Here is a 25,406-nt window from a genome sequence, read left to right as displayed (position 1 = left end):
CACGTTATTTTCTTGACATGGCATAAGCCCAAAAGCCTATACAGTATCATGCACTTTTCCATTTTCCATCATGTCTGTCTGTCTGTCTGTCTGTCTGTATGCGCATCACAAGAAAATGGCTGAAGTGAATTTAATGAAAATCGGTATGTGAAGTCGGTTATAAGACACTACAATCTAGGCTATAAATAATTTTATCTGTGCTGACTGAAATGGTAGTTTAGGGGAAGGCCTAAAATTTAATTCTCAAATATTTATGTTATTAGTGGTACTACCTAACTAAAGTTATATAGACCAGCTGTGATAACAGAGATATTCATGAATTTGGATTTTTGTTTTTAAGTCCATATCAATGCTGACCCATGAGAAAATGGGTGAATATAATTGAATGAAAATCATTATGTAAATTGAGGAATACAGCACTACTGTCTAGGCTATAAATTACTTTATTCACGCTGTATGAAATGGCAGTTCAGGGGAAAGCGCCTAAAATTTAATTTTCAGATGCCTATGTTATCATGCAATTTAATAAAATTTTATTCACAATGTGTACACAACTTCATCTAGAATTCTGTATACAATGTAAAATTCTGTAGTGAAGCATGGATACACCAGCTGGTAGGCCATAAATATGGTCAAGTTTATACATTCAGACTGGTGAATATCCAGCCATATTTTTTTAGACCCACTCCTGCAGCAAATTGATGTTTTCACTAAAAAGTATCATCAAAATCAGATCTCTTCATGATGCCAAACCACTTGTATTTATCTTTGTTTATTTCAAGAAGGCCTGTGATTCAATTGACCAATTCTCTTCTTGTTATTCTCAAGGAGATGGGTGTGGACAACAGGACACATTCCATCATCAAACAAACTCTGACCAAGCACCTATTCACAAGTGAAATTCATGTAGGAAATCTCTGTAACCTTTGAGATTAAGACTGGTGTTTGTTAAAGCAATGGGCTCTCACCCATTCTTTTCAAGTGTTCTTGAAATGATCATCGGTGAGTGGAGAAACCGACTATCCAATAATGATATAAGGCTGGGCACTAGATCCAGAGCAGTGAACATCAACTCTCTTGCATTTTCAGATGATGTAGTCTTAATGGCAGACAACTTCAACATCACCCACCTCAGGTTGAAACATTACAAGAAGTAGCTGAAGCTGTAGGTCTCCAGATTTCTTTTGAAAAAATTGAAGTAATGATATCTGACCATCATAATAACACATCATTTCTCAGTATCAAATGTGGAAAAATGAAACATTGCATTCATTTTAAGTATGTCAGAGAGATAATTTCCTTTAATGCATCACAGAAAGAAGCTCTGAAATATTGGGCTAAACATATGGAAACAACTTTTCACTTCTGCTAACACATTTATCAGTCCAAATTGATCTCATGGCAGGCCAAATACCGCCACTAAACTACAGTAGTAAACTTATGTTCTGAAGCCTTATATGGCATATTATAAGATTTGCATTACCAATCCCAAGTCGAAACACACTTCTTGGCAGAGACATGCAATATACCTAGGACCACGTATTTTCAATACTCTACTCCCAGAAATATTAAAGATAAGGAAAGGGCCAAAACTAAATTTTTATTTTTGTTTAAATGGCTGAACATCTGGCTTCTTCAAACAGATATGAATCATGTAATAAATTTTCACTTACGACTCCTTCCAAACACCACAGGCTATTAAAAGTACTATTATTACTATTTTAATAACTCTACGTTCAATATAATCAATTACCCCTGTAATAACTTTAGTTCTTAGATCGTACTAAGTTAAAACAAACTATGTCCCTCTGTACAATAAGTATTACCTTGTTATGCTATTTTATCATGTAAGTATAGGACGTTAAAGAAAGGAAGAACTTGGTAAATGTATCTGAATTTTCTGGATACTTACAGGTTTTTAAAAAGTGTTTTCAGTATTTCATTTGAGGAAAATTTGTAGGTCTACATATATAAAATTATTATTATCTTCCTCATAACTACTTCAATAATGAAAGAAAAGTAGGTAAATAAATCAAGACTAAATGGGTGCTATATTTTTACATCCTATTTTTTGCAACTTATCATTGAAATGATTTTATGGTGCAATGTATTTAATGTACTGTAAGTAATGTGTACAAGCCCACATACAAGCTTGTTTATGTGGAATTCACTGAAATGTAGACTGAAATATTGTAAGAGTGAATAATGTGAATTAAAACAAAATAAATAAATAAAATAAATAAATAAATGCTGCTAAATGTTTGTTCCCGTAATGATCACTTACTGCACTGTTGTCCAACATATTGAATCATCCCTGCTCCATTCTATGTCCTCCAAGATCATCCATTTTTATTCATCTTTGATAATTTATCAAGTGTTATTTTATTTTAAATATATAAATTACTGAGCCCCGCACAAGTTAGCCTCTTGTTGAATTATTCAAATGATCACCGCCTCTGAAAAACTGCTCAAGCTATCTTTACAACTCTGTGTTGTTATCACCATAACAGGTGACTGCCACATTACCACACTTCCTTATTCTCACCCAACTGCCTTGTTATTGGCGATCTCTCCTCCATTTTCCTGAGACCCTAATATAAATGAGCTGCTAAAACTGAAATACTGGTTCACCATTCTGATTTCGTGCAGGGCAGGAAGAAAGGATCTCTTGCAGCTGATCTGCAGGAATGTTGGTTGGCAAGGTGGCCATTGTGGACTCCTAATATCTTTCATTTCTTTACTTTACTTGAATTCTATCCTGATGGTGGTGATTATTGTTTTAAGAGGAAGTACAACTAGGCAACCATCCTCTATATAACACTAATCAGAGGGAAAAATGGAAGGGATCCGACACTTCGAAAAATGAAGATATCGGTCAAAGACAGACAAGGGCCACGAAGGGCGTGAAAATGAAAGACTCCCTAGCCCTCGCAAACCTAATAGCGTCGGGGTCGGAAAGAACAAGAGTTGACCAAGAGAGGTCGGATAGGATAGATGAAAGTGAGGAGCCTGGCACAAGTAAGTGGAAGCAATGCCAGGACTCAGCTGAGGGCCCCGTGGTCGCCAACCCACGCTCGAAAGTTCAGAGCCCCTGAGGCCCCTGTTAGTCACCTCTTACGACAGGCAGGGGATACCGTGGGTGTTATTCTACTGCCCCTACCCACAGGGGGTTTCCATCCCGACCCAACATGGGCTTGGAAAATGACCTTTGAATTTGTTCAGTGAAAAGGAAAACTAGTGCTAGCTTTTCTCAACAAATAATTATAATTAAAATATCTTCTTAAGCCATTTGGAATGTTGATGAGTGTAGCGACTCGATACGAGCAAATCTTATGAGTCCTTTTTTTTCTTTCACTTCATATTTTGGCTTGAACTTGGGTATGTTCATAGTCTTTGTCTCCAACTTGAGAACTTGTCTTAAAACATACCTTTCAGCAGTGTTACCTAGATGCCTGTTAATGCTACTTAGGTTGTTTCCACTGTTACTGTCACTGTAGCACTAGCATGTGTGTGCCTAGGTTAGTGTTGTTTATCTAAACCAGTTTAGGTGTTATCTATGTAGTATTCACAAGTATGAAGCTGCAATGATGCTGAAGAAAATTGTACCATACTGGGAAGGCTATATTACGGCCCTTTGCAATGCATACTACAGCTATTCTGCTATTATTGAAGCGTGCAAGAAGCAGAATTTTACAGTGTCAAAAAAAGGGATCAGCTGTGTGTTGAATAAGACAGGGAAGACCATAGGGGATTAATTCTAAAACACAAGATATAAGCGAACCCACAAGCCATACTCCAGAGGTCGCAAGAAAGGTCAAGGCCCTTGTCTGCAACAGCAATCCAGCAACAGAATGAACCATTGGAAATAAGTTTGGGACATCTTTACAAACTGTTATCACAGAGCGAGTTGGTCGTGTGGTTAGGGGCGCACAGCTGCAAGCTTGCATTCGGGTGATAGTTGATTCGAACCCCATTGTTGGCAGCCCTGAAGATGCTTTTTTGTGGTTTCCCATTTTCACACCAGGCAAATGTTGGGGCTGTACCTTAATTAAGGCTATGGTCACTTCCTTCCCACTCCTAGCCCTTTCCTATCCCAACGTCATCATAAGACCTATCTGTGTCAAAACGACGTAAAGAAAGGAAGAAAGAAAGAAAAGAAAAGAAAAAAGGAAAAGACAAGACTTGAAGATCTTAAATTTATTTAGGAAGTGATTCTCATTCAACATCATCTAAATATTAAATTTATGTAATAATAATAATTTTCCTAATGTATCACTAATGTTTGTTTATTCATAAATTGGTGAACTGTGATATAATAGTTCTTTTAAACTTTAAGCTAAACGAAAGAAATGGTTATATAGTTTTTGCTCTTTTATATTTGTAAATAAGTTGGGCTTAAATAATCGCTGATGAAGGGAATGTATTACGTTCCCGAAACATGTTCGATGAATAAATAGTTTTCAATGATAAAAGTGTATTGACAAGGTGGATTCAATCATATACTATTTTAAATAGTTTTCAATTGGTAAAGCAAACTTTAAAAGAAAAAAACTGTTATCAACCTGGATTTGAAGTTAGAGAAATGAAAAAAGACCAAAGTTCGCAAGTTGTACGATCATCATGTTGTAGAACAGTGCACAAATAGTAGAAAACTCTATGAGAACATCTGGCATGAGAACAATGGAAATTTGTGGTCACATTAGATGAAGCATATGTCTATCTGACTGCAACAAACCCCATGCATGAAAGGTGAAAAAAGGTCATAAAAAAAGGTACGCAGAATGTAAAGAAATTTTTTCAAGAGCATTTATGGTTATCACTGGATATTGTTATAATGGAAAGTTAGCTATTTGCCATATTGCTCAAAAGGCCAAAGTTAACTCCCTATGCTATCAAATTCATGTCCTGACTCTGATTTACTGCACTCTGTATGGTACAGACACAGAAAAAGTGTGGGTGCATCAATACCTCAAGTCATACATCTAGTTCAACCTTCATATTCTTAGAGAAAATGGAACAAGAAACAGGAATACACACTATACCCTTCAGTGATATTCTACATAAATCACCCAGTGCTACTTCTCCCATGGACTTTTATGCAGTTGGACTTCTGAAAAGGGCATTGGAAAACAGGCAAGCTCATACTGTGGAAGGCTTATGGAAGTCTTGTGATGAGGAGTGGGAACAGAGGGACATGGCTGTGCTTCGTAGAAGGTCTTCTTCTACGAAAAGTGAGGTGGTGGTGATTATTCTTTTAAAAGGAAGTACAACTAGGCAAGCATCCTCTATATAACACTAATTAGAGAGAAAAACTGGAAGGGATCCGACACTTCGAAAAATGAAGGTACTGTATCAGCCAAAGAAAAACAAAGGCCATGAAGGGCATGAAAATGAAAGACTCTCTAGGCCTCTAGTGCTCTAATACCGTCGGGGTCAGAAAAGAACAAGAATTGACCAAGGAAGGTCGGGTAGGATAGATGAAAATGAGGAGCCTGACACAAGTACCGTAAGTGGAAGCAATGCCAGGACTCAGCTAAGAGCCCCATGGTTGCCAACCCACGTGAAATGGTAGATATTGCTTATCTCTTTAAGTGCTGAGTAGAATTATAATGGAGGCAATTAGGGACCATGGAGAGCAGCGAGACATCATAATTATCTTTGTCTATGGTACAGATGGCATGCTAGTGCTGTTGTGGTGTGGTATGGAACTAAGATCCTACCCCTCAGCATTTTTGTTTTGAAGTCGGACTACCTGAAACTGAGTTATTGATGGTCTTGGTTTTGGTGACAAAAGTAATGTTGTACAGTGAGATTTTTGAAGGTACGTGGTCATACGTATCCACTTTCAAAAACTTCAAATGAGTGCATTTATTTAACTATAAATTTAGCTATATTGTGACACAAAACAGTATTTTTAAATGTAAACTGGGGTAATTCAACATTAATTTTTAAAAATACACATGAGGAACAGTGAAATGCATGTGTCTTACCATTCCCCAAAAATGCGCAACAACATAATGTGCAAAGCTTATACCATACTTCAACAATACAAGCAATAATTTTGGTGATGTTTACTTATTGTTTCAGGAACATGCCACGAACACATAAAAGAAAGACCCACATAGGGACATGTACTGGCGAATGAATGAGAAAGGCAGTTTCTTTAGTAATAAATGGGCGCAGAATTCAATCTGTGGCAGAATAATTAAATGTGGCATTCCACACAGTGGCGCGGTATGTAAGGTGCCACCTATGAACTCGTTCTTATGACTTCAAATTATTGTACATATCATTCAGGTGTTCACTGATGAAGAGGAACTAACCATGGTTTCTTACCTAATAACATCTGGCAAATTTTATGTCCTGCCTCAGGCAGAGTGGTGGTGGTGATCTCTATTAACACCAATCAGAGGGAAAAAATTGGAAGGGATCCAACAATTTGAAAAATGAAGGTATTGGCCAAAGAAAGATAAGGCCTTCGAAGGGCATGAAAGTGAAAGTCTGCCTAGGATTCACAAACCTAACAATGTTGGGGTCCGAAAAGAAAATGAGTTGACCAACAAAGGTCAAATAGGATTGAGGAAAGTGAGGAGCATGGCACAAATAAGTGGAAGCAATGCCAGGAATCAGGTAAGGGCTCCGTGGTCGCCAAACCAGATCCCAAGTTAAGAGCCCATGAGACCCCTTTTAGTTGCCTCTTACGAAGGCAGGGGATACTGTGGGTGTTTTTCTACTGCCCCCACCCACAGGGGAAGCAAGTTGAAGAAATGCCAAGACTCAGCTAAGGGCCCCGTGGTCGCCAACCCACGCTCCCATGTTAAGAGTCCATGAGGCCCCATTTAGTTGCCTCTTACGACAGGCAGGAAATACTGTTGGTGTTATTCTATCACCCCCCACCGACAGGGGGATTTTAATTGGGTATTTATCCAAAGGCTATGACACAGTTCCTCCTCAGTAGGCTATAAAGAAACGTAAGAAAATGTAGCTGCTGGTGTCGATCCATATGCACTGGAGGGAAGAAATTAATATGTGAAGAATTGCTGAACATGGCACAGAAAGTTCATATCCATCTGATTTTTAAAAAGGTCGCTTGGTGAAATGAAGTTAATAATCTGAACATAGACTTTTATTTCTATGTGAGAATGAAGTAAATAGCTGTTGAAGTTGCAATTGTACTAATCTTATAGTGAGTAAGGTAACTCTTTTATAAAACTGATTTTTAAAAACATCCGTCTCTCTGGTGTAGTGGTTAGGATGATTAGCTGCCACCCCCGGAGGACCGGGTTTGACTCCCGGCTCTGCCACAAAATTTGAAAAGTAGTATGAGGGCTGGAAGGGGGTCCACTCATCCTCGGGAGGTCAACTGAATAGATGTGGGTTCGATTCCCACCTCAGCCATCCTGGAAGTTGTTTTCCGTGGTTTCCCACTTCTCCTCCAGGCAAATGCCGGGATGGTACCTAACTTAAGGACACGGCCACTTCCTTCCCTCTTCCAATCTTCCCAACTCCTGCAAGGCCCCTGTTCAGCATAGCAGGTGAGGCCGCCTGGACGAGGTACTGGTCATCCTCCCCAGTTGTATCCCCGACCCAGAGTCTGAAGCTCCAGGACACTGCCCTTGAGGCGGTAGAGGTAGCATCCTCCGAGTCTGAGGGTAAAACCGACCCTTCTTGTTAAACAGATAAAGAAGATTTTTAAAAACACTAATTTTATGGACACTGAAAACCTGACCGAGAACTAGATCTTTTTTTTTTTTTAAAGCCTTTTCTAACTTTCTTTATAGCGATGCAAATGACAGTAGATTTTTTGTCTTTGTTCTTAATATGGTTACCCTCCAGGGTTGGATTTTCCCTCGGACTCAGCGAGGGATCCCACCTCTACAGCTTCAAGGGCAGTGTCCTGGAGCTTCAGAGTCTGGGTTGGGGGATATAACTGGGGAGGATGACCAGTGCCTCACCCAGGTGGCCTTGGTGGGGGATGGGAAGATTGGAAGGGATAGATAAGGAAAAGGGCAGGAAGCGGCTGTGGCCTTAAGTCAGGTACCATCCCGGCATTTACCTGAAGGAGAAGTGAGAAACCACGGAAAACCACTTCAAGGATGGCTGAGGTGGGAATCAAACCCACCTCTACTCAGTTGACCTCCCGAGGCTGAGTGGACCCCGTTCCAGCCCTCGTACCACATTTCAAACTTCGTGGCAGAGCCGGGAATCGAACCCGGGCGTCCGGGGATGGCAGCTAATCACACTAACAACTAGGTGGTGGTGGTGGTGGTGATTATTGGAAGTACAACTAGGCAACCATCCTCTATATAACACTAATCAGAGGAAAAAAATGGAAGGGGTCCAACACTTCTAAAAATGAAGATATCGGCCATAGGAAGACAAGGGCCACGAAGGGCGTGAAAATGAAAGACTCCCTAGCCCTCGCAACCCTAATAGCGTTGGGGTCGGAAAAGAACAAGAGTTGACCCAGAGAGGTCGGATAGGATACACGAAACTGAGGAACCTGACACAAGTAAGCGGAAGCAATGCCAGGACTCAGCTGAGGGCCCCATGGTCGCCAACCCACGCTCCAAAGTTCAGAGCCCCTGAGGCCCCTTTTAGTCGCCTGTTACGACAGGCAGTGGATACCGTGGGTGTTATTCTACCGCCCCCACCCACAGGGGAACACTTAACCACTACACCACAGAGGCGGAGATTTTTTGTCAAGTGTAAAGTTTCCTCTGGGAATGAAATAATGCATTATTACAGTTTGTTGAAAATCAGTAATGTTTGCTAGTACATACGTTTTATAGCTTAACCCAAAGAAAGGAAGAAATTTATGATACAATCTATATTATCATGCAAAGTAAAAATATTTCCTCCGGGCCGGATTTGAACCAGCGACCTATGGATATCTATTGTGAAGCCTCTACAGTCCACCGCTCTACCAACTGAGCTACCAGAGGAAGATAGCAGTAATAGCTTTAAGGAAAGGTTCTTGAACGAAAGATATATTTATTCGTAATGTCATATGTAAATTGATAAGGATATGTGAAATAAGTATCTCAGTACGCTCAGAAACTTGCATACATTGGCCTTCAATTCGTCGACTCATCAGCTTATCATTCTCCTTACGACCTCATGTTACAGTGCTACCATCTAGCGGTGTAACTTAAACTATCACGTGACAGTGACCCTCACACGCCATTGGTCAGCGAAACGCGCCGCTCTAGCTGACTAACATCGCAGCACAGTTTGGTCTTGATTATGTGCGTGAGATGTGTTAGCTCGTGTTCCGTTGAAGTCTTTTGACTGAAAACTAGGTAAGCGATCCATGATTGCTATTCATATGTCTTCTAAGTGTTTCATCCATCAAAAAAACATGTGTTTGTGATGGTGTAATGATATTAGTACAATGATGCATATAAAATAGTCCACCCGGTGACAGAAGATCATCATATATAAAATGATATAAAATTATTTACGAGTGTTATCACGTGCCCTATCATCTGAGTCTTCAGAAAATATTATTCTACATGATCCCTTTGCCATATCTCTCGTTGCCACTGATTGATACTGATATTAAAATTATATTTATCACAAAGCCGCACACACTGGAATGTTCCTGAAGAATAAACGGAGAAAAATGGACACTTCCGATATTACAGCTATAATATTTGAGGGATGATATAACATTAGTGAGGATAATAAGTTCAACGAAACTGTGAATAGGCATCATGTTACGGGTTAAAGTTTTGATGATGCGGTAGATGTATTTTACACGCCCACTTCGACTGTCAAATAACACTCCCACCTTTCATTGTATGTGCGGTGCACCCCCCACCCCCCCAAAAGTACCCTTTCATTCTCAGGTCAGCTATTTAGTTTTAACTAGGAGGAGTGAAGTTCAGAAAATAGAAAGGGCTTTTGCAAGGTAAACCATACTAATAATATGGATCTCGGTGTGAACGTAAGACCTAAAAATTAAGAAATCACTGGATAGAGGAGGAGGAGGGCTAGCGATAAGAGGGGATGAGTTTTTACTACCGTTACTCTATCTCGGGGAGAGCACGGCGGGAGGCTTGAATATATAGCTGGTTACCATGGTAACTTGCCCCCCCACCCTCTCCTCGGTCCCTTCATACTACGCTCGATATCGTGGGCCTTCAATATGCGACTGGTCTTGCAGTTATCATAAGGTCATTTCAGGTGATAACCCGAGCCATTTACAAAAGATGCCCGAAGATCGCTTCACTGTTGGTCAAATTACGTCAGGTAGCTTCAGTTAACTTGATTCTCACGAGGTTAGGTTTTTTGTTGAGCGCACGTTTTTCTACGAGTTCAACATGCTTTTGAAACACCACTTGCTTGTTGTTTACGATGAAGGAAAGGAAAAGAGCGTACGTGCATCGCTGTAATTTAACTCGCACGCGCCCGACCCGGGGACTCCTTTCTCACGGACCAGCAGCTCAAATGTTAGCGGGGGAATCGATCGATGGCAATGGTCGGCTCTGCTCCAGCCACGCCTTATTCCGACATGCCCCTGTGCTGTGCCTTTGTGTATTCGCTTCTCCCTAGCACACTAAAGCCGAACTTCGTTTGAAATGTCACATTATTCCCTAGAATTTCAATATCCAGAAATGTATTGTCCATTGATTCGTCGTCTGGTCCTCATTTTTCGTTTCATATTTGGGGATGTTTTGGGTACAGTTCATTGAACTTTCCATGCCGAGTCAAGATACGAGAAAAATGTAAGTGTTGCATTAAAAAAATAAACATAACACTGCCTCTCCTTTCCCCATTCATCTTTTCTAACTGCAAAGCGAAACTGTAGGCCTATTCATAGCAAACCTGGAAAAAATAGGAATAGCTATTTTATAATAATATAGTATGAGGAAGAACAAACAGTACTGAAATTAAAAACATCAAGATACTTCATTTTAACATGTAAGGCGACGGACGGCAACGCGTATCTAACTGCACCGGTACAGCATGGGTTCTAAATGTGCACTACGTCTCACGCATTGTTCATAATGGTCCTGTACATTGTCGAACATGTTGATGAATACAAGTAGCTGCAAGACCACAAAAAAAATACCAGTACATTCTCGGAATTCGGGAACATTCTTAGCTGGGATATCTGACGGAAAACTGATTCTTTCAGCATGCTCCACTTACAGGTGGTGGTGATTTTTATTCTAAGAGTACAACTAGGCAACCGTCCTCTATATAACTCTAAACAGAGAGAAAAATGGAAGGGATCCGACAATTCCAAAAATGAAGGTATCAGCCGAAGAAAGACTAGGCTCACAAACGGCGTACAAATCAAGGACTTCCCATCCCTCGGAACCTAATAGCGTCGGGGCCGGAAAAGAACAAGGGTTGACCTAGGGAGATCGGACAGACCGAGCGAGATGCCCGTGCGGTTAGGGGCGCGCATCTGCGAGCTTGCATTCGGTCGGCAGCCCTGAAGATGGTTTTCCGTGATGTTCACACGTTAATTAAGGCCACTGCCGCTTCCTTCCCACTCCTAGCCCTTTCCTTCCCATCGCCGCCTTGCGACGTAAAGCAGATTGTTGTTGAGATCGGGTAGGATAGACGAAAGTGAGGAGTCTGGCACAAGTGGTAACAATGCCACGAGTCAGCTAAGGATCCCGTGGTCGCCAGTCCACTCTCCTAAGTTAAGATCCTCTGGGACCCCTTTTAGTCGCCTGTTACGATATACTGGGGATACGGTGGATGTTATTCTACCGCCCCCACCCGCAAGGGGTGCGGCTTGAGATCTGGGAAATGGGAAGGGTTCGGGAATTCCATTCCATGGGAAACAAGCGATCTTCAAAGTGTTGTTGCAGAAGGTTAAGTGACGCCCTCGCAGTGTGGGGCTGTAGCCCTTGCTTCAATCATTGTCGTACCAGTGACAGGTTTCTGGGAACATTCAACAGTTGCACTGCTTTTTGTTTTGCAACGTACCGTAATAATAATAATAATAATAATAATAATAATAATAATAATAATAATAATAATAATAATAATAATAACAGCAGTTTCATTCGTATTCCTGCAGGCCTATTAGCACCTCCTATTTTATGTATCTCATTTTCAGTATCGCTTGAACTAATTGAGAAGCCAATGTGTCAAATTTGCGGGAGAGAATTATATTCAGGTTGATAACGTCTCGGAAGGTAAAAGAAACTACTTGACAATATTATGGTGTAACATCGTTGCCGAAAACTTTCAGTAGAAATTACAGAGCAGTTAAATTTACGTCGTAATATAATTGATGATAATATCGAGATGTAACTTTAACGTAAAACTAGTTGTTTGTCCTCTACAGTTCCGAGATCATACTCGTTAAAAAACTGGCATTAGAAGGTAGCTGGGATTGAATCATCTCATTCCATCCGTAAACCCAACAGGTTAACTCGGTGCGTTGTGGTACGGCTCTGAACTCGGGAAACGGGTTTGAATCTCCCGTTGGCCATCCTCGAAATTTTCCGTGGATTCCCTAGTTCATCTCGAGGCAAATGTCGGGATGTTACCTTTCTCAAGGTCACAGACGCTTTCCTTCGATTCATAGCCTGTACAGTTACACCTACACCCACAGACGATATCCTCGCACAACGGTACATGTAGCTTACCCCCTTGGGGTGTACTGGAAAAAGTACCTACGGCAGTGGCGAGCCGAGTATGTCCTCGAACTCCCCCGGCGCTAAAGGAAAAATAAAAATAAAAACATTCTTAATTTTCCCCCCGTAAATTCCTAAATTTTATTAGCAAGAAAGTGCTGAGACTGTACTTTTCTCTTTTTCATGACTGCTATTTTCCCTGCCCTAATCCCAGTTTGTTACAACGTAACAAACCTATAACATAGTCAGAGATATGATTTACGTACCTTTCAAGTTCACGCAATTAGTATTTAATAGTAGTGGTGATGATTGTTTTAAGAGGAAGTACAACCATCCTGTATTACCAATAATCAGAGGAGAAAAAAAATGGAACGGTACAATACTTCGAAAAATAAAGGTATCCGCCAAAGAAAGACAAGGGCCACGAAGGGCGTGAAAATGAAAGACGCCCTAGGCCTCGAGTGCTCTAATAGCGTAGGGGTCAGAAAAGAACAAGAGTTGATGAAGAGAGGTCTGATAGGATAGATGAAAGTGAGGAGTCTGACGCAAGTGGAAGCAGTGCCAGGACTCAGCTAAGGCCCTTGTGGCCGGCAACCCCCGCTCCAAAGTTCAGAGCCCCTGGGTCCTCTTCTAATCGCCTTTTACGACAGGCAGGGTACGTGGATGTTATTCTATTGCCACCACCCGCAGTGGACTCTACGGCAGGTAGGGGATATTGTGGATTTTGTATATATTTTGCTATTTGCTTTACGTCGCACCGACACAGATAGGTCTTATGGCGACCATGAGATAGGAAAGGGCGAGGAGTGGGAAGGAAGCGACCGTGGTCTTAATTAAGGCACAGCCCCAGCATTTTCCTGGTGTGAAAATGTGAAACCACGGAAAATCATCTTCAGGGCTGCCGACAGTGGGGTTCGAACCCACTATCTCCCGGTTGCAAGCTCGCAGCTGTGCGACCCCAACCGCACGATCACTTGCTCAGTGGATTATATTATACCGCCCCCAACTACTGGGGGGATCTTGCTTTGTCAGGGTCTGTTCCAACAGGTCATCGGGGGAGTAGAGTTAACAGATCAGATTCCGGCGAGTGCTTTGTCAATGAGAATTGTTGCAGCTTTGAGAAAATGGATGACCGGTCTTCAGGAATCGATTGTGATAATGGTGGTGGTGGTGGTGATTGTTTTAAGAGGAAGTGCAACCAGGCAACCATCCTCTAATAAGGCTAATCAGACGTGGGGGGGAGGGGGAGAATGGAAGTGGTCCGACACTTCGACCGAAGAAAAAAAAAGGGGGCCACTAAGGACGTGAAAATGAAAGACCCCTAGCCCTCGCAAACCTAATAGCGACGGGGTCGGAAAAGAACAAGAGTTGACCAAGGGAGGTCGGATAGGATAGATGAAAGTTAGGAGCCTGGCACAAGTAAGTGGAAGCAATGTTAGGACTCAGCTGAGGGCCCCGTGGTCGCCAACCCACGCTACAAAGTTCAGAGCCCCTGGGGCCTAGGATAGATAAAAGTGAGGAGCCGGGCACAAGTAACTGGAAGCAACGCAAGAACTCGTCTAAGGACCCCGTTGTCGCCAATCCATGCTCTAAAGTCAAGGGCCCCTGGGACCCCTTTAAGTCACCTCTTACGACAGGCAGGGGATACCGTAGGTGTTATTCTACTTCCCCCACCTACAGGTGAAAATTGATAGATACCATAACGTAAATTCGTATCCTCGCGCCGAGATGTAGATTTTTGAGGCATACGCCCGCTGGAAGCGAGCTGCATGTGCCGTTTAAACCCTATACATAGCCCTTGTGATAGCCGTGTTGTTTCCAGGTGTACGCGATTATCGAATTTTGAGGAGATATTCAAATATAAACTAACTCCGCATCAGGAAATAGGAGTCTGTAGGTTGTGATCCAGTTGGGTCACTGCTGACCCTTGACAATTAACTTGAGGGCAATCGCCTCGTCATCGTCAATCTATGTGGTAGTGGTGGTGATGGTGGTGGTGGTGGTGATTATTGTTTTAAGAAGAAATTGAAGGGGTCCGGCACTTAAAAAATGAAGGGCCCCGATCGGCATGAAAGTGAGCGAGGGGGTGGTGGTGATTGTTTTAAGAGGAAGTAGAACTGGGCAACCATTATCTATATAACTCTAATTAGAAAGAAAAAATTGAAAAGATCCGACACTTCGAAAAATGAAGGTATCGGCCAAAGAAAGACAACGGCCAGGAAGGACGTGAAAATAAGACTCCCTAGGCCTCGAGTGCTATAATACTGTTGGGGTCGAAAAGGAACAAGAGATGGCCAAGGGAGGTCGGATAAGATAAATTGAAGTGAGGAGCCTGGCACCAGCGGAAGTAATGAGAGGACTCAGCTGAGGGCCGTGTGGACGCCAACCCACGCTCCAAAGTTTAGATCCTTTGGGGGCCCCTTTAGTCGTCTCTTACGACAGGTAGGGGATACCGTGGGTGTTATTCTACCGCCCCATCCACAGGGGGAGAACCCATCTAAGGACCCCGTGGTCGCCAGCCCACATTTCCAAATTAAGAACCCCTGGGGCCCCTTTTAGTGGCCTCCTGCGACAGGCAGGGAATACTGTGGATGTTATTTTCCCACCATCACCCACAGAAGAACTGCTCAACTAGGGGTATTTCGGGTTGTAAGTGGAGAGTTAGCGTGGAATGACATTTAAAGACGAATAAGTTGAAGTGGAAATTCAAAAGTTTTTTTGTTTTTGCAAGTTGCTTTACGTCGCACCGACACTGATAGGTCTTATGGCGACGATGGGACAGGAAAGGGCTAGGAGTGGGAAGGAAGCGGCCGTGGCCAGCATTTGCCTGGTGTGAAAATGGGAAACCACGGAAAACCATCTTCAGGGCTGCCGACAGTGGGGTTCGAACCCACTACCTCCCGAATACTGGATACTGGCTGCACTTAAGCGACTGCAGCTATCAAGCTCGGTAAAGTTGGAACTCAAGAAGACTATTTTAGGCAAGCGTTTGTTCACAGGAAGATGAATTTGGGATTGGAATAATTTAGGAAGGAAGATGTTCGGTACGTTTCCAAGTTTTTGAAATAATTAAAGATTTTTTATTTTTATTTTATTTTTTTTTTTGCTAGGGGATTTACATCGCGCCGACACTTATAGGTCTTATGGCGACGATGGTATAGGAAAGGCCTAGGAGACGGAAGAAAGCGGCCGTGGCCTTAATTAAGGTACAGCCCCAGCATTTGCCTGGTGTGAAAATGGGAAACCACGGAAAACCATTTTCAGGGCTGCCGATAGTGGGATTCGAACCTACTATCTCCCGGATGCAAGCTCACAGCCGCGCGCCTCTACGCGCACGGCCAACTCGCCCGGTCATTTAAGAAAAGACTAGTAAATATTGATAGGGAACCTGCGACCTGGCCGATAGCCCTAAATGCAGATCTAATGTAAATGAAAAATAAAAATTCAAGGATATATTAACTAATATAAACTAAAATATTTATTACAAACTACTAATTAGTTTATTAGTATGAACTTCAATTTCACAATTACTTCTCATGTGAACATGTAGTTTTTAACAGTAATGTTGTTAAACAAACTTTTCTTGTGAAAATCGTTAAAATTTCGTCATAGTTGAACTACGCCGAGAACTTTTTTTTTTTCATTAGTTCTAGGCAACTTTTGTTTCTTTCAGTCCTCCATTTTATCGCCGTTACTGGCAATATCCTTTCTTTCCGTGAACAGTCTGAATATTGGGAATATAAAGGAAATATTGTGCGTAAAAAATGAAAAAGATCCCTTATTGTGTTTAGAACCGCACATTTGGCAACCCTATTAATGTTTGGTGGGCTTGTGGCTTCTTAACTCTCGCTCCAGGCGTATCCGTTGTTGTTCCCTCTAGATTTCGGATCACCTTTCTTGCTAGTGTGCCTGATTGCAAGTATTCTTTATTCTAGAAAGTGCATGAGATAAACATTTCGCCTCACATTGCTTAACAGCGTACCTAGGTAGATCAAGGTCTTTTGTTACAAATATCATAGTTCGCGCGACTTCCTCTAGAGGGGAGTTCTTGCCATGTATTCTGAGAGTTCACATCGTGCGTTATGCCATTGTCGCGGAGTGAGGTGTTGCATTGTTTCGCTTCATGTCATATAATGTATTCATTGCTTATCTTAGTGTATAAGCTTACGGGGTATAGATAGCGTATAATTTATTCAGACTCCACCTGAGAGGAACATCGCCTGTTTATAGGCATAGAAACTCAATGTAAACAGTACAGTGGTACCATTACAGTATAATTCATGCACAGAGCATTCCAGAGTACGATACCACAGTATGCTCGATTAATGAAGTACTAAAAAGTATTCTATCGTGCAGCTACTGCCCTTAAGCCCAGTGTTAAGAAGGTGGTGGAAGTGATGGTGATCGTTTTAAGAGGAAGTACCTCTGTTAACATTAATCAGAGATAAAATATGGAAGAGGTCCGACACTTCGCAAAATGAAGGTATCGGCCAAAGGAAGACAAGGGCCACGAAGAGCATGAAAATAAGACTCCCTAGGCCTCCATACGTAATATCTTCGGGGTCTGAAAAGAACAAGAGTTGACCAAGGGAGGTCGGATAGGATAGATGAAAGTAAGGAGCCTGGCACAATTAAGTGGAAGCAATGCCAGGACTCGGCTTATGACATCGTAGTCCCAACCCACGCTCCCAAATGGAGAACCCCTGGGGCCTTAATTAAGGTCACGGTTGCTTCATTCCCACTCTTAGGCCTTCCCTGTCCCATCGTCACGGTAAGACCTCTCTCTGTCGGTGCGATGTAAAGCAAATAGCAACCAAAAAAAAAAAAAAAGTCGAGGTCTTCATTTTTCGAAGTGTCGGACCCCTTCCGTATTTTCCCTCTGATTAGTGTTAATCGAGGAAGGTTGCCCGGTTGTACTTCCTCTTAAAACAATAACCACCACCACCACCATCACTCCTATCCCATCGTCATGATGGGACAGTGCGACGTAAAGTAAAAGGTAAAAAGAGACATTTTTATTGAGATTATTTTTCTGTTACTTTATGGTCATATATATCTAGAAAGTGTTTCGAAATTAGAGATGTTTCAGAAGCAGTGTCAAAATTGATTTTTTTCCTGTTTGCTTTACGTCGCACCGACACAGATAGGTCTTATGGGGGCGATGGGATAGAAAAGGCCTAGGAATGGGAAGGAAGCGGCCGTGGCCTTAAGGCACAGCTCCAACTGTTGCCTGGTGTGAAAATGGGAAACCACGGGAAACCATCTTCAGGGCTGCGGACAGTGGGGTTCGAACCCACTATCTCACGGTTACTGGATACTGGCCGCACTTAAGCGACTGCAGCTATCGAGCTCGGTAAAATAGATTTTATTTCATTTTATTTGAAATAATCCTACTCTGCTAAATGAGCAATTTTGTTTTTCGGTATATACTAGGGCACTAGGCGGTGGTCCGATTTTATGGAAGTCTGTAGATGCAACATGTGGGTAATTTGATTTGATATTTTTGAAAGTTTTTTTTTTCGGTTGTTTAAAGTGTGTATGCGGGAGAGTGTGGCCTGCGAGCCACAAATTTCACTAACACTACCTTATTCTTGACCTATGAACATGTCATTGTTGTGCGAATAGTTATGGATGCATTAAGTAAGAAATGATTCTTTATTCATAGCGAAGTTAGGGCTCAAGGCCCTCTCTTACACTTAACCACAATGTTAAAATTATACAATTATTCAATAGAAATAGTAAAAATTATAAAAAACATGATCAAATTTAATTATATAGTGATGCTAATGGCAAACATCCAGATAGTAATAATAGAAATTAAGACAATCACAATGATATATAACAATAGTAATAATAAAAGAAGAAATTGCAATATAAACCTGTAACTAGAAAATAAATGTCTATTTTTTAGGAAAATATGCTCATTCACACTTCACTCATCATACAAGTCAGCTGGAAGCACTCAGCAAATGATTTCGCCAATCCATCTTAATTTCCTGCGATAACACAACAATAGAACACAGATCAATTTGTATCTATCAGAATAAACCACGATTTATCGTTTAGTTTTATTTTCCGTGCACTGTGTGTGTAATAAATTTGTTTTAAAATATGAGACCGAATCGTGGACTGTGCTTCTGTCCTCTTTTTAGCATTGTTATTCATGCACTGGTCTCAATAAATAGCTATTTGCTGCACTGTATTGTGATCCAGCTGTGTGGTTTCCACATTCCTGTTTGTACGTTTGTGCTGTAATAGTTCATGCTCGTACTGGATGCTCTGTTTTATTCCACTTCTCACTTAAATTTACCATGAGATGTCTTTACAGTAACTGAACCAACCTGTGCTCTGTTGATTGATAGATTGTAGTGGAGTGTTTCTTATATTGACATTTTGTAGACCACAACAAGAAACGATTATAACCGAACTTGAGATGTGTTTTTTTTTTTTTTTTGTGTAAGGAAAGTAGTAGATAACCAGATAAAATGTTATTTTGAGCTCTTCTTCTTCTTGCGTGGTGGTGATTATTATTTTAAGAGGAAGTACAACTGGGCAACCATCACCTATTAAAACTAATCAGAGCGGAAAAATAGAAGAAATCGGACACTTTGAAAAATGAAGGTGTAGACCAAGCGAAGTCAAGGGGCACGAAGTGCGTGAAAATGAAAGACTCCCAATCGAACTAGAGGAACGTGACCTGTCATTCAAAATATTATTAAAATATTTTTGGCCATTTTATAATTTCGTTAAAATGAAGCTGAACTGAAGAGCCTCTGTGCCTCAGGCGGCAGCGCTCCGGCCTCTCACCGCTGGGCTCCGTGGTTCAAATCCCGGTCACTCTATGTGAAATTAAGCGGAGGCGGGATGGTGGTGGTGGTGATTATTGTTTAAGAGGAAGTACAACTAGGCAACCATCCTCTATATAATAATCAGAGGGGGGAAAATGGAAGGGATCCGACACTTCGAAAAATGAAGGTATCGGACAAATAAAGACAAGGGCCACGAAGGGCGTGAAAATGAAAGACTACCTAGCCCTCGGAAACCTAATAGCGTCGGGATCAGAAAAGAACAAGAGTTAACCAAGGGAGGTCGGATAGGATAGACGAAAGTGAGGAGTCGGGCACAAGTAAGTGGAAACAATGCTAAGGGCCCCGTGGTCGCCAACCCACGCTCCCAAGTTCAGAGCCCCCGGGGCCCCTTTTGGTCGCCTCTTACGACAGGCAGGGGATACCGTGGTTGTTATTCTACTTCCCCACCCACAGGGGGCGGAGGTGAGACAGAGTTTTCTCTGGGTACACCGGTTTTCCCTGTCACCTTTCATTCATGTAACACTCTCAGATATCATTTCATCTTTCAGTCATTATTCACTGCCCCAGAGGAATGAGACAAGCTTCGGCAGCTGGCACTATTCCTATCCTCGCCGCTAGATGGCGGCTTTTTTCCATTCCTGACCCGATCGAATGACTGGAAACAGGCTGGCGATCTTTATTTATGAAGCTGAACGTGCTTGCGGCAAAACAGTGTACAATCGCTTTTTGACACCCTTGCAGTCCTAAGATAATGTTTTTCTTTAAAGGAATTCTGCGGAGATCGCAGCAAATAAAAGTGCAGTACATGTGACAGCGCATGTCAGTCCATTTCGTGCACGTTTCTATGCGTTAGGTGTTTCTGGCGTGAGGCTTCGCATTGTCGTGATGTAGGGTCGCGTAGCTGTAATTATGCATTCGGGAGATGGTGGGTTGGAATCCCACAGTTGGCAGCCATGAAAATTGTTTTCCGTGGTTTCCCATTTTCACACCAGGCAAATGTTGGAACTCTAATTAATGCCACGGCCGCTACCTTCCCAACCTAGCCCTTTCCCATCCTCGGGTCGCTTAAAATCTTCGATGTGCTACAAATAAATAAATAAATAAATAAATAAATAAATAAATAAATAAATAAATAAACATTGATGTAACGCGTCATTCTTCAAATATTATTCTAACCTACTCTGTTGAATATTGTGAAGTATTTCCTGTAACATGCTTCCATCACGTTAGGTAAGAGTTCCGTGACACTGCGAATAATGAAAGAATCGGCAAACGAAAGGTGGTGGTGGTGATTATTGTTTTAAGAGGAAGTACAACTAGGCAACCATCCTCTATATAACACTAATCAGAGGGAAAATATGGAAGGGGTCCGACACTTCGAAAAATGAAGATAACGGCCAAAGGAAGACAAGGGCCATGAAGGGCGTGAAAATGAAATGTTCCCTAGGCCTCGAATACTCTAGTACCGTCCGGATCGAAAAATAACAAGAATTGACCAAGGGAGGTCGGATAGGATAGATAAAAGTGAGGAGCCTGGCACAAGTAAGTGGAAGCAACGTCGGGACTCAGCTAAGAAGTCCGTGGTCGCCAACCCACGCTGCTAAGTTGGGAGCCCCTGCGGCCCCTTTTAGTCGTCTGTTACGACATGCAGGGGGTATCGCGGTTATTCTAGCGCCCCCATACACAGGGGATCAGCTAGAGGAACTCGGGTCGCCAACCCACGCTGATGAGGTCCTCTGGTCTCCCTTTAGTTGCCTTTTACAACAGGCAGGGAATACCGTGAATGTTATTCTACAGCCCCCACCCACAGGAGGATCAAAGACGTTCAGAACTTCCGGACAACACAATAGATATTTAAATTTTAAAGGGCACGACCAAACACGAGTCTCTCTCTCTCCACCTTGCCGTATATTTTAGTTCTCTTATGCAGCATGCGGGACAATCTCGTATAAAACGATTTTGTTTGTAACTGCTGCTACGTTGTTCAGGAGCTTTTGAAGCTGCCCTGGCTGGATGAAAAAGTACAATCCGCCTGTTCGTAAGTGAACTTCGTTTGTACAGTGGGAAGAATTAAAGTTCACCCATACTCTCCACATGAATTCTCGGAAAGTTTCCATAGCTGAAGCTAAGTTGTATGGTTGTTGGAACTTAAATGCTATCGTTACCGCAAAATCGCGGCTTACGTAAAGCATTCTGTCGATAGGCCTGCTTACCGCAATCACTAATAATGGCCTGATAATTCTGGAAATTCACGTTAAATATTCACTTCCGTAACGTTGGGATCAAAATGCTGTGTTCTGGTCTAATAATTGAGAAGCGTTTTTTCGAAGGCAGATATCATGAATGAGAGATATTTAAGTTTTTTGTCTACACCAGAGTGGTGGTGATTATTGTTTTAAGAGAAACTACAAGTTCGCAACGATCCTCTATTAACATTAATCAATTCGAAAGAATGAAAATGGTCCGACACTTCGAACAATGAAGGTGTCGGCCAAAGAAAGACAAGGGCCACGAAGGGCGTGAAAATGATACTCCCTAGCCCTCGGAACCTAATAGCGTCGGGGTCGGAAAAGCACAAGAGTTGACCAAGAGAGGTCGGATAGGATAGATGAAATGTAGGAGCCTGGCACAAGTAAGTGGAAGCAATGCTAGGACTCGGCTATGGGCACCGTGGTCGCCAACCCACTCTCCAAAGTTCAGAGCCCCTGGGGCCCCTTAAAACAGGCAGGGGAGACTGTAGATGTATTCTACCGCCCCCACCCACAGGGGGAATTTAAGAAAAATGTCAGTTATCAAGAGGAGTCTGCTATTCAGAAGTATTGCTGAAGTTTCACTGTATAACTAATTACTAGGAAAGCCTCTAGCAACGACAGGGCTAATCATTACATAGGCCACATCAGCTTTTACAAGGCGTTCTTTAGAGGAAACCGGGCTGTTGAGTTCAGCTGGCAGTGCAAGTTTGTTGAGCTTCTCTGTGTCCTTGTAACAGAAATGATGAACGTGTTACGTACGAGATATTTACTACACATCACATCTTTTTTACAGCCTCACGTGAAGAGTCTAGTATATATGCAAATAACAATCGAGACGAGGCACGTGTCCAATAAACTCGAATGTCTCTTACGTTCTTGAATACGGAGCAGTTGTCAAACCCGAATCTTCCTGGTCTACGACCGCTGCAAGAGAGCCCATTTTTTTCATACATTTTGACTGTTGGATATCCGGCTCCTTGGCTGAGTGGTCAGCGTTTTGGCATTAGGTCGTCGGCGCCGCGGGTTCGATTCCCAGCCCGATCTAGGTATTTTATCTTAAATTGGCAATGTCCTTGTCTAGGACATACTGTGTTCGTGCTGCCCCCGATATTCCTGCAACTCACACAACACTATCTTCCACAGCGCTAACCCATGGCATTTCATACACGACAGGTAAGCGCCTACCTTCATCGGAGGGTCTGCCTTAAAACGCCTGCAAGTTGAGAGCCCCTTGGGCCCCGTTTAGTCGCCTCTTACGACCGGCAGGGGATGCCGTGGATATTATTCTACCGCCCTCACTCACAGGGGGATTGAGTGACAAAGCTAAAACCAGCAAGCAAGAAAGAAAATGTGCTTAAAGTAGAATGTGCTTGACACATTTCATAGAATTACCAGAGTCCAGATTTGAAATATTTATATAGCATATTTATTATATTTTTTACATGTTTAAAGAAAACTCTCATAGTTATGTCGCTTAACATTTCAAATTTATTCCATACTTCATGGTTTGAAAGTTATTCTTGTCAATTAATTAAATAATTATTTGAAATTTATTTCACCAGCATTAATAATTTCCCAACCTTGAAATGTGGAACTTACTCAAAACAAAATGTTAAATTATGTACATGCATGTGAGTTTTCCCCAGACATATAAAAGTATGTACTGTACCTGGAAATATGAACGAATATGAAACATAAAGTATTTTTAAAATCACTCGAAATATCCTCATTCATAAATTTACTGGCACCGAGCTCGATAACTACAGTCGCTTAAATGCGGCCATTATCCAGTATTCGGGAGATAGTGGGTTCAAACCCCACTGTCGGCAGCCCTGAAGATTGTTTTCTGTGGTTTCCCTTTTTCACACCACGGCCGCTTCCTTCCCACTCCTAGCCCTTTCCTGACCCATCGTCGCCATAAGACCTATCTGTGTCGGTGCGATGTAAAGCAACTTGTAAAAACAGAAAACAAATACCCATTTACATAGAAATCCCAGCCCTGGTTATTTAAATGAAATTAAAACAGATCATCAGTTTTAAATGCTTCCAACATTGACGGCTACAAACCATACCCTACTTCTTAATATTCACTGCATATCTACATTTTTCTGTTTGTTGTGTTTGGAACTGGTTTCGCTAACTCGCCGAAATATTAAGCAGCCGGAGGTATGAATACTTGTCAGGCTCTGTGTTCTCGAAAACTCAGGTAATGTTGAAATATAGACTTACACTTAAAGGAAGACATGTTGCAATGCAACACAGAATTTTAATCTTGCCGAGTGTCCATGACGCCTCAGATAAAAGAGGCTGTCACGCCTCGAGCATTCACGACATACTGTTTGAAAACGTCTGATATTCTGTCTTTTTCTTGGAGCTCACAATATGTATATGTGTATATGCGTCAAGAGGCTGTATCTGCAATTGTTTATACTGTGGCAGCCTTCTCTCGCCATCGTACCTATCCGACCTTCCTTGGTCAATAGTTGTTCTCTCCCCACCTCCAGACATCTAAATATGCGAATGTGTAGAGGAGTGGTAGTGATTTTTTAAGACGAAGCAGAGCTGAGCAACCATCCCCTATTAAAACTAATCTGAGGCGGTGATTAGTGGTGGTGGTGGTGATTGTTTTAAGAGGAAGTACTATGCAGCCATTCCCTACATAATACTAATCAGGTAAAAATTGGAAGGGGTCCGACACTTCAAAAAATGAAGGTATCGGCCAAAGAAAGACAAGGGTCACGATGGGCGTGAAAATGAGACACACTAAAAACACACACTTCATTGACAAATACTTTCCAGTTGGTAGATAAGCCGGTGGCAATGACTGCGTACAGTAGTATAGCAGCGGAATACGATGACAACATGAATTACATGATAATTTAAAATAATCCTTCGGGCAAGCATCTCAGTGTTGAAAACATCCTAGGGATTTGAGCTACGAATTTTAGGTAAATAAAATATAATAAATTATGAGAATATATTATTTATTTATTCCTAAAAATTACAATAATTTTCTTAATCATCGTTATCCGGTCGATTAGATTAGCAGTTTGCCTTTTTCCATCACTACGAGTGCTAATGTGAGTCAATGCAGAGTTTCACTTAAGCTTTTATAACTACATTCCGTGTGGACATTTTCCAAACGCCTGAGGGTATTGAAGCAGGGACACATTACAGAAAGAATTATGTAAATAAGTTAATTTAGCTAGGATTTGAATAGAAAAAGAACTAGTAAAGAAACAAGCGATTTTAAGCTGATTTTCCGGAATTGCAATTAGGCCGGAAGTGATTCTCGATTATTTTTAGTTCGATAGAGATATCCAAGGTGCGCAGTTTGAAACCTTTCCGGGCCCTTCAGCCCTTCAACTTTCGTCACAATTGAGAAAATTTACCGTACGTTTTTCGTAGTATGGAGACCCCTACTTTTTCTGCCAAGAAATGTTTTCAACATTATTAACAGGCATTACATGAAAAAAGTTATTGTTTGTGTCATCAGTCATTATACTTGTTCCGAGGTATCTGTGGAACAGCAGAGGTGAAAGAAGGTGCGGGGGTGAACGGGCCTCAAAATACGAAATTAACGTTAAGATAAAATTTAACAAGGTTATATTTTCTTTTCAAAATCAAGAAATAACAAGCATGGCAGGTACAGAGTAGCAAGGCAACAAAGTACAATTACAGTATTTACAGGATTTGGGCTTCGAGCCCCGAACTCACAATTCTTGAGCAATTAGCCCAAT

General features: G+C 41.8%; 1 protein-coding gene and 1 non-coding gene across 3 annotated transcripts in view; one reads left to right on the top strand and one right to left on the bottom strand.

Annotated features, from left to right (window-relative positions):
* Positions 1-8,856: 8,856 nt before the first annotated feature.
* TRNAY-GUA (transfer RNA tyrosine (anticodon GUA)) lies at positions 8,857-8,945 on the bottom strand. The gene is given in 2 exon segments: positions 8,857-8,892; positions 8,909-8,945. It is a non-coding gene; the product is annotated as a tRNA-Tyr (tRNA).
* A 250-nt stretch (positions 8,946-9,195) lies between these two features.
* The window catches only part of tty (tweety), an 890,597-nt gene continuing 874,386 nt past the window's right edge, over positions 9,196-25,406 (top strand). The window contains exon 1 of one of the 2 annotated variants that reach the window (XM_067149856.2): positions 9,196-9,302. The gene's annotated coding sequence lies outside the window, so the exon portion shown is untranslated. The remainder of the gene's footprint in view (positions 9,303-25,406) is intronic. The other variant, XM_067149857.2, reaches the window with a different exon arrangement.

Source organism: Anabrus simplex, chromosome 6, assembly GCF_040414725.1.
Source record: "Anabrus simplex isolate iqAnaSimp1 chromosome 6, ASM4041472v1, whole genome shotgun sequence".
NCBI lineage: Eukaryota > Metazoa > Arthropoda > Insecta > Orthoptera > Tettigoniidae > Anabrus > Anabrus simplex.
The sequence above is the reverse complement of the archived record's forward strand: the minus strand, read 5'-3'. Positions and strand labels throughout refer to the sequence as shown.